Raw genomic sequence first — 10,353 nt, 5'->3', positions numbered from 1 at the left:
GGAATGCACCCCTTTGTCCATTTGGGATATTAAAGTGATAAAATTACTAAAATGATTTCCAGGGCTCTTAATATATGTATAAATGTCATCTGAGACTTTAAAAAAAGCAAGGCTTTTGATGAAGTATAAAACTCCCCGGTGTGTGTATTCACAGCACATGCTCTATTGGAAGGCAACAATAGAATCATGTGTGGGCACCGGACCTAAATCTAGACTTCTCAGGTTCAAACCCAACCAGCTATCCTGGGCAAGTTCCTTGGTCCTGTGTCTAGGTTCCATTATCTGTAAAGAGGGAAAGTAACAGGACTTACCTCATAGGGTTATTCCAAGAATCGAATGAGTGAATGAATACACATAAAGCACTTAGCATGGTGCCTGGAACAGAGAAATCACTCCATAAACATTAGCAGTTATTATTACTTATTTACAATGAAGTTTTGAATTAGCTTTAAATAATTCAGTATAAAAGTGTTTGTCAAATGACTATTACATCCAGCCAATACTACATGTAAGAAGAAAAGGTTGATATTATCTATACAGGAAGATATAATTGTTAATTATAATTGCTAATTATAATTAACAATGATTAGTCAAGTACCATGGAAATGCTTTACATATTTTAACTAATTTAATATTCCCTGGGGGGGGGAAGGAGATACTTTATGCCCATTTCACAGGCAAGAAAACAGAGACTTAGAAAAGTTACATGTCATACAATAAGCCGTGGCTTGGAATTTAAGACCAGATATATCTGATTCCAAAGTATGGGTTCTCTATACCACATCCCAAATTTGGGCTTAATTGTTAAAATACAACGAGGCATTAATTTTCCTCTTAGATACTTGGCATCCAAGATAAAAATAGAAACAGAATTGATGGATGCCTTTCTTTGACAGAATCAGACTATCAGAAAAACAGTAGCAACTAGAGGGTCAAATCTAAAAGGAATTCATAAGTATATATTGAAAATTTTAATGGGCAATATTCTCAAATGGAGTATTTTGAAAAAACAAACAAAAAAAGTTCTTTGAGTAACTGATTTTTTTGGTAAATATCCTTGCTGAAATCCACCTTATCCAAGATATTTCTGGAAGCAGTACTATATGATGACATATAGATATTGTATAGTGTCGTGTGATCTAGCTTCTTTCAAGAAGTTTGGAAAACTTAAAGGAATGAATTGAAGCACATCCTTTGGAAAACTTCTCATATATCAATTTCTTGACTGGGGTTTCTTCTGGTCAGAAATCAATTAAGCATTGAGCTCTCAGAAAATAGCTAAAATATTAGGGAACTAGGGCATAACTGTATTCAGGACTCAGTGTAACTTTTTCAATTTTTTAAAATTAAAAAGTATTTTTAAAATGCCAGCACTCACCAACTGTGCAAGGAAAAATTCATAAAAATAAAACTCCAACCCATAGAATTGGGAGGAAATGAAGAGAAAAAATGCAATAAAAAAACCAATTTCAGCTTTTGGCTTCCATGGAGTTCCAATATACCATATGTACTTGGAAATCTTTTAAAATGACGAAATCAGCAATGTGTGAGAGATTCCTAATAGTTCACTGGTTTATTGGAAACCCAGGAGAGTACACAAACAGTGGAGGAATTGTCACAGTGAGAACATGAAGATAGAGTTAATGTTTGTAAAATGTTTAGAACTTTGGTGAAGGCTAGAAAAATGATAGAAGCTAAGCATTAGTGCTGTGCGCAGTTTTTTGTTTGTTTTTGTTGTTTTAGCTCCTCTCCAACTTTGGAGAAAAGTGTTCACAGGTGCGCACTCCCACACACGTAAAAAGCCCCATTTCACATCTCCTGAACTCATGTATTCAACTCCCTACTTGACGTCACTTCAAAGTTTAACATGATAAGAACGGAGCAACCTACTTTGGTCACAGTCTTACCCAGCGCAATAAATGGCGACTTTATGCCTCCATTCATGCTGACAAACAGCTTTGGAATCATTCTTGGTTCCTTTCTTTCTCTCGAATCCACATCTGTTATGTCAGACGTCCTCAGCTCTGTCTTCAAAGTCTATCCGGCACCTGGCCATTCCTTACCAGCTTCACAGCCAACCTGGCTCACATCCCATCACCTCTCCCAGCTCATTGCAATGGCTTCCGACTGCTCTCCCAGACCTCACGTGTTGCCTTTGTTCTGCACTCAAAACAGCAGTTGGAGTGATGCTGTCACAGTGTTAGACAGATCATGTCAACCTGTTGCCTGAAACCTTCCAGTGATTTTCCTTCCCGCGTGGTAACGGTCAGCATCCCTATGACGGCCAGAGGCCCTGCGCTGCATATGGGTCCCTGCCCCTTTGGCTCCGACCCCGTTTCTCCTCCTTTATTCCTCTCTCTCTCTCTCTCTCCACTCCTGATCCTCTGAACTGGAACACACCAGTTCACTCTTCAGAGTCTTTTCTGACCTTTCCCTTCAACGGTCACCCACATTTCCCAGTGGCTCACCTGCCCCCTCCTTTCTTGGTGGTATGTGCCTTCATAGAGAAAAGTCTTCCCTCTTGGTATGGAAAGTTGCAAAACCCACCCTCCATACCTTTTCATTCCCTTTCCCTACTTTTCTTTTCTTCTAAGCACTCATCATCATCCAACTTACTATACATTTTATTTTACTGAGTCATCGAACAGCTGATGCTGTCAGAATGTGGTTCCATAAGGGGTGGGAATTTTTGTATTCCCAGCGTCTGTCACAGGTCCCTAGAGAGGGAGCAACAGGGCTAGATCCAAGTTTATGGGGCCTGAAGCTTATATATGCAATCCGAAGAAAACTTTTTTTTAAAAAAAGAATACAAAATTAAGTATAGAAGTAAATACAATATATGCTTAGAATTAGAAATCACAATAAATTATTTTTTAAATAGTCAAAAACTAGCATAAAAATCACCAAGTTCAGAAACATGGCATATTTTTTAACTGCCTACTCATGTCTACAGTACTTTTTGTCTACATTTTTGGCTATATCCTCTTTAGTACCTCCTTTTAGGACAATAATTTTCTAATATTTTCTATAGAGAAAATGGAATGGTATTTTGGTCTTTGCTCTGGCATCATTGATTAAAGTTTTACCTTGCTTTGTTTTGTTTTTTTATATTGATTGCTTGCTTGATTCATTGTTTAGCTTGTATTAACAGTTCAGCTTTACAACTTGTTCTTGGTAGTGTCATGTAAGTTATTAGGATTGTTGTCTAATTTGGAAAAACATCTATCAGGTTTCTTTGTTGTTGTTGTTTTTGGCCGCATGGCATGGCTTGTGGGATCTTAGTTCCCCGACCAGGGATTGAACCCGGGCCCCCAGCACTGGAATCATGGAGTCTTAACCACTGGACCGCCAGGGAAGTCCCTCTATCAGGTTTCTTTCAAGCAGAGTTGTAAGATTTCCAGTTCTTGTGCAGTGACCAATCTTAAATACTCCTTGAACTGATGACACTCAACAGTATGTTATTGATGTCCTCTTTGTGATGGCCTAATAGGATTGTCATGGCATCTCTGTCGATGCCAGTATTTCATGGGGATAAAACATGCAACTTTACCCATACATTCACTGTTTTTAATACACAGGTTTGTACCCAACAAAAGTAGGAAATCTGATGAGCTCGAGTACATGTAATTCTCATCAAAAGAAAACATTGGCTGGTACATTTATAATTGTATCTGCTGCATTTTTAAGTATACTCCTGATCAGAGAGAACTTTTGTTTTGACCAGGAATCAAGAAGAACCATGTTTTCTACTTTCAGTTTTACATACCTAGTGATTGGAAGAATTCTCCAAAGCCAGCTCTGTCTATTTCTCCTCTCCACTGTAGGATACATTCACACAGCCCTGCACGTTCACACCAAAACCTAGGGAGGGTTGACATAGCAAGCAGTATGCATATTTATGGCAACCCTTCCTACCCCAGGATAGCAACAGTCTGATGGCACACGGAAGTAACTGTGAAACACATACCTACAGCCATGAAACTCAAACGCAGTGCATCCTCAATCAGCCAGACCCCTAAAAATGCCTGCAGCCCTCCATTCCCAGAAAATACAAGGAAAAGTCTGAGTGAAAAGTGATAGGAGTCAAAACTGATTATAGTAAAAATATCTTATCATTGCAAATTCTACGAAAACATATGGCCAAGTGAACGCATTGACAGAGCCTCTCCTAAGACTTTGAAAAGAGCCTGTGCAAGTGAGGAGCCCTGAAGGTCAAGTTTTTACTAGCTTCATAATAAGGTAGCTTTTGACACTCAATAAATATTTGTTGAATAAAGTAAGGAAGAAACAATACCCAAGACCCAAACCCAGATCTCCAAAATCTAAACACCGTGATATTTCTATACACTGCTGAATGTGGTCCACTCTTATGTGACGGGGGAGTCAAGCTACACGCCCACTTAGCCATTAGGCATACTCTCAATGACCTCGAGATAAGGGGGGCGTGTTGTGAGGATTCTATGGTGGTAGAGAGATAGCAAGAAGAAACACTGAAGAAATGGTGGGAAAAGTATTTTAAAACTGGGAAACATTTAAATTAATTTATTTATTTATTTATTTATTTTTGGCTGTGTTGGGTCTTCGTTGCTGCGTGCGGGCTTTCTCTAGTTGTGGCAAGCGGGGGCTACTCTTCGTGGCAGTGCGCAGGCTTCTCATTGCGGTGGCTTCTCTTGTTGTGGAGCACGGGCTCGTGGGCTCAGTAGTTGTGGTTTGTGGGCTCTAGAGCGCAGGCTCAGGAGTTGTGGCGCATGGGCTTAGTTGCCCTGTGGCATGTGCGATCTTCTCGGACTAGTGATTGAACCTGTGTCCCCTGCATTTGCAGGAGGATTCTTAACCACTGTGCCACCAGGGAAGTCCTGGGAAACATTTTATTCACGGCCCTGGCACTGGCCTGGAGTCAGAGAAGCCAGGAGGTGAATGACTCAATGATGTTAAGCAAGTTACTTTACCTCTCAAAGCCCCAGTGTCGCCATCCAAAAATGTCTGGTCCATAGTGGGTAGTCAGTAAACTGCAGCCACCGTGGTGATTGTTCTTGTTGTAATGAGAAGGCTGCTCAGATACATGAACTGATTCCTCAGCTTCCTCTGACCACCTTTCTAGATCCCTCCATCCCTCTTCTTTAAACCAAAGCAAATGAGATGGGAGGCCCACACCTGGCTCCTCCCTGAGCCCTGAGAGTACATAGGCCTGATACACCTGAGCCTGATACACCTGAGCCCTGAGAGTACATAGGGACCCTCACAAGTCAGGAAGTCAGTCTACTTCTGCCTTCACATTCTGTTTTTGCCATGTAGCTAAGAGCTTTTCCTGAAGCCAATCTCCCAGCAGGCTGCCTGAGCTTAGTCTACTTTTGTTCTCTTTAAGAAGTTAGACTGATACTAGAGGGGGAAGAAAATATTTAGACCAATATATTTTTTCCGTCCACTATGTTCAAAAGAATTTTAAAACGGTGGGATTAATGAGTTATCGCTAGATACGGCACAATCATTGGGTCTCTAGCTGACCAGTCCCTGCTGGCTCACCATTAGCATTAAGTTCTGGAAAAGGGAGTGATACTGAAAACTCATCTGATCTGTAATCATGGACAAAATATTACAGCAATGAACAACAACGAAAAAAGATGCCCCCTCTTAAAGTCGGTGATGTTCTCTGGGAATCACGTTTGAAAGCTGAAAGTCTATTTTAAACTAATTGCATTCAAAGTACTTTATTCGTTTCTTTCTTGTGGTGGAACAATCCCAAGTTTATACAGATGGGCTCTTGTTCAGTGGCCACTGCAATGGGAAAGAAGGCAAATGATCTTCCAGCAGGCAAACGTGGAGCCGTGGCCAGCAGCAGCGACAGATGGGCGACTCCACTCCGTCATGGTTCCACTGAAGCTTTTCCCAGTGCATGTAGAGTTCTGCTGTCACAGGCTGTAAGTGGACACAAACCCCTTGAGAAAGAGATTTAGGGGTCTTAGCTTGGTGATAAAAGGAAATGCCATTAAATGAGTACATCAGATGGGCAGGAGGGATGTGATGACTTCATAAGGCAAATTCCTTGGAAAGTAGAAATGTGTACTCTTGAAATTGTCTCTGGAATTTACATGGATTTTGAAGCAGATATAGAAATCTATTTCAATCAGTGTCAATTGTGTCGACCAGGAATTTTAAATTGAAATAATCCTTTCCTTTAGCACATTTGACATTCGTCCATTAACTCTCTAATATCCTTATCCAATTTTGTACCCACTTGCTGGCCTATAACTGCAGTCACTTAACCTTGACAGTTACCCATGTCCTTCTCAAGTCAAGTGCTTTTTCTCCAGGTCCATTTTTGTTTGTTTGTTTTTTGTTTCTAGACAATTTCATGATCAACTTTGACCTTAATTATACACTTTCCAAAATCAATGAGAAGGACTTATTGCTTCCTTCCCCGGATATAGACACAAGGATTAGTGAGACAATACTCTTTTCTAATTTTATATGTATTTTTTCTTTCCAGTAATATTGATCATCCCATTTTACTCACCTCTCTCTGTGAAAGCCCAGGGGGATGGGGGGTAGGGGACAGCTCATTTGTTAAATGAGCCCCATGGCAGATGAAGTTAGTTCACACTTCTTTCCAGAGGCTTTCTCTGCCAGGGTTAAAGTCAATCTTTGTAGCAAAGCACCACAAATGCCAATAATGTAGTTTAGATAAAATGAGTCCCAAGACCAAGAATGACAATTACAGTGGACTTGCCTGTGATTCTGTACAATTATTTATCCTGAAGTTTAGATCTTGATTCCCAATAGAAGATTTTAAAGACGTTGCAGAATTAGAACAGATTGATCATTAATTACAGTGGTCTGTGCTTAGAGCCTTTTGCAATCACACACTAGGCTCACAGTCTAGAAACCCATAAACCTGTACCTTCTACCATAGCCCGAGAATATTTGAATAGTCATGGGTGAACAGATAATCTTCCTCATATGATAAACTTTCTTAGATAGGTTGTGGGTTATCCCTAAGAGGACAAGACTAATGTTTAAAAGGAATATCTATGAATTCTAAATATTTCTGCCAAAGGGATCAGTTTTTCTATCATCCTATTGAAGCACAGTTCTCATATATGATGTGATCATTCTTAACCACTTTAAGACTTGTCTTCTACAATGACAGGAATAATCAATAAGCCCACCTCTGACCCATAGTAGAGGTTCCTATCCAGGATTGCCAGATCACATGCAAGATGCTCAGCTAAACTTGACTTTCAGATTGACAATGGATAATTGCTTAATACAAATATGTCCCATGAAATATTTGGGACACACTTATATTCAAAATTTATTCACTGTTTATCTGAAATTCAACTTTAATTGGGTGTCATATTTTATTTGCAAATCTAGCAACCCTTTGGGTACCTTTTGTTCTAAAGACTCAAAACATGTCTCATCAACATTCAGAAAATATTACACACTATCCGATATCAATACAGGAGAATCAAACCCAAATAATGTTGACATATGGAAGGGGCATCCTAGTGGAGTTCCAACATGTCATTTGAGCAGTTCCTAAAAGATCTAGGTCTTGAGCCACTATTACGTTCTCCTTTTGAACAGTTAACAGCAGACACTAAGGATTGACCACCCACAAACCATTCACAAGTGCTTGTATCCTTGACTTCCTCTATTACAGGGGTTGGGAAGATAAAATGTCTCACTTTCCCAGACCGCCTATAGCATAGGGTGGCTACATGGTCCAGTTCTAGAGGATGAAAGGCAAGTTGGAGGCACTGGGTGAGGCTTCCAGGAAAACTTTCATGAAAGGTTCTGCTTTGCTGGCTGGAAAGTTGTCAATTGGGACTTGAAAATTGTTCTAAAGTCAAATAATGCTTGAGTCCAACCATAATCCTTCCTATTCCTTGTTTCCCAACCCTGCCTTCCAATCTGCCAGGGTTGGCCTTCATCCCAACTACTGTCTTCTCCTTCAGGAGTAATTAGATTAGTCTCCCAAATTAGCTTTGCTGATGACAGGTTGGTGCTCATGGAGATTATTTAGTGCATTTCATGCTACTTTGGTCCTTTTGTTTTATTTGACTCCATATCCACAAGCTGGACTTCTTCTAACCAATCATGTCAGAAATGCATGTTTTTTTGTCCCAAGTGAAACTGGGCAAGACCAGACATTGGAAATCCACCACTCTTTAGAAAATTAACTCAAGGTGCTCAACCAATGTTGAGCCAGTAACATCAACCCAAGCCCTCCTTAAACACAGAAGGAAATCCACTCGGCACATCCTATCAGCCCTCAGTTAACATCTTTGCATTCTCACAGGAAGTAAGACTTCTTGTGGTGTTTATTTGTGTACTTAGTTTTCTGTTCTGAAGCCATACCGTCTTGACATCTCAACATGAGGAGGAAAGAGACCAAAGATGACAGTGTTGATGCAAATTTGAATAACCCAATTTACTCAAGTTTAACATCTCTGCTGTTCCAAATTCAACCCCATTTAAAGAAGGATGTTTTATTTCTTCTCTAAGATAAGAATTCATGCACAATGCACTTATCATAGGCCAAGCTTACTGGATGGCTTGGGGCCAAGCAGAAAGGTAGCCAAGTAGCATTATCATTCTAAAAACACCTTATTCTTTTTTAAAGTTCATGTTATTTTTTAAAAATTTATATTCAAATCACACCCTCATTTGAGATGGGTAAAAATTCTTTTCTCTAAATAGATTCTTGTGAGGGTTGGGGGGATGAAGAAAACCTAAGCTGAAAAAATTATGTCAAACCTCACACCCTGGTAAGTTAGGTAGGCTTCATTCACTCACTCACCCATTTGTTTCTTCATCCATCCATTTCGTCATTCATTCATCAAGTGAGTATTTGTTGGATGCCTCTAAAATATGAGCCAGGCTCCAGTTATGAAATAATTTGCTTGGTGTGTGTGTGTATGAGTAGGTTGTACTCTAAAAATACTTCTAGTTGTTAACGTATATGTTATTTGATAGTCTCATGTGTGCATTATTTTTATTGTTTTACCATTAAGAATAATTGAACATTCCCACATGTATGAAAATCTCATGTCTTAGAAAGGAAGCTTCACCCAACCACTCATTTTAAAATGTCAACTGTGTTAAAATGCCAAAGATTCATATTAGGAGGGTGAAAGCAGACATCAGTGTGGCACAAAAGAAACAGTCTTACAGACTGATGTATATTTCATCATTTCTCGTTGTTTTCTTGTTCTTTCTAGGTTGGCTGGTGCCTGTGTACCTGGCTGACTTCAGACGCATGAACTCAATGGAGAGGATGTTAGCACTTGAATCAACTGAAAAATCCCGCTTGGGTAACACTTAGGCTCCTGGGTCTCAGGCTGTCAGCCCAGTCAGTCTGTAAAACAAAATATTCTTGAGTTTCTCAAGTGTATGTAAACTGTCCTAGCTTGACTTTTCTGAGCAAAGCCTTCCCCATGGTCACAGAAAGACAATTCTCAGCAAGAAGAGGGAATGTAAATTAGGCAGCGTGGTGGGATACAGTGCTTTCTTCAAACCTGGAGCTGTGAAATCAGTTTAGTTAGCCTGACCAGCATGGAAGGGACCAGAACAGAACAGATTGGAAAGGAATAGAAAGTATATCAGAATGGATCGCATGGCATGTCCTAAGGGTAAGTGTTGTTTGGGGAAAACCTTTTCCTTAATTGAGCATGGGTTATATTTCTTCATATCATCAGTTTTTCTCTCTCTACCAAACCTTCCCATGATTCTCCATATGCAATGATTTCATTCTTAAAAATAAACCTTTCCCGACCCCACTACTCACCCTGGCCGTTGCCCCAGTTCATTCCTTCCCTTTAAAGCGATTGCCTGCAAGTAGTGTCTCTATGTTATCATTTCTCTCCTTCCGTTCTCTCTTGACTGCCCTTCCCAGCCCAGTGCCCCAGCAAGACTATGGTAGTCAAAGTCACCCGTGATGCGCATGATTCCAAACCCAATGGTAGATTCTCAGCCTTCCTCTTGCTTGGCCGGCTGGCAGCCCTGGATGTGGTGATTCGCCCTCTCCTCTTTGAAGCACCTCCTCACTTCCCTCCACTGCTCCCGGGCTGCTCCAAGTCACCTTCCTGTTCCCCTGTCCTATTGTGCTGGTGCCCTGACTGGTCTTCTTGCCCACGCTCTCACCCACCACCATCCCCAAAGTCTGTCCTCCACATAACAGTTAAATCGTGTCATTGTTTGTTTTAAAACCTCCACTGACTTCACAGGTCACTCAAAGTTAAGGTCAACAACTTTATAGCAGCCTCAGAGACCCTGCACAATCGCCTCCCTCACGCCCCTGCCCAACCTCACTGCCCACTACTCTCATCCGACTCTACCATCTCTGCCCCC

The 10,353-nt window shown here is 40.6% G+C and overlaps 1 long non-coding RNA gene across 1 annotated transcript; it reads right to left on the bottom strand.

Moving 5' to 3' along the window:
• Positions 1–3,679: 3,679 nt before the first annotated feature.
• On the bottom strand, positions 3,680–8,921 carry LOC309640291. The gene is made up of 2 exons (XR_014252168.1): positions 5,198–8,921; positions 3,680–5,165 (listed from the first exon to the last, which is right to left on the bottom strand). It is a non-coding gene; the product is annotated as an uncharacterized lncRNA (long non-coding RNA).
• Positions 8,922–10,353: the final 1,432 nt, after the last annotated feature.

Source organism: Balaenoptera physalus (genome assembly GCF_965194825.1).
Source record: "Balaenoptera physalus genome assembly, chromosome: 12".
Lineage (NCBI taxonomy): Eukaryota > Metazoa > Chordata > Mammalia > Artiodactyla > Balaenopteridae > Balaenoptera > Balaenoptera physalus.
The sequence above is the reverse complement of the archived record's forward strand: the minus strand, read 5'-3'. Positions and strand labels throughout refer to the sequence as shown.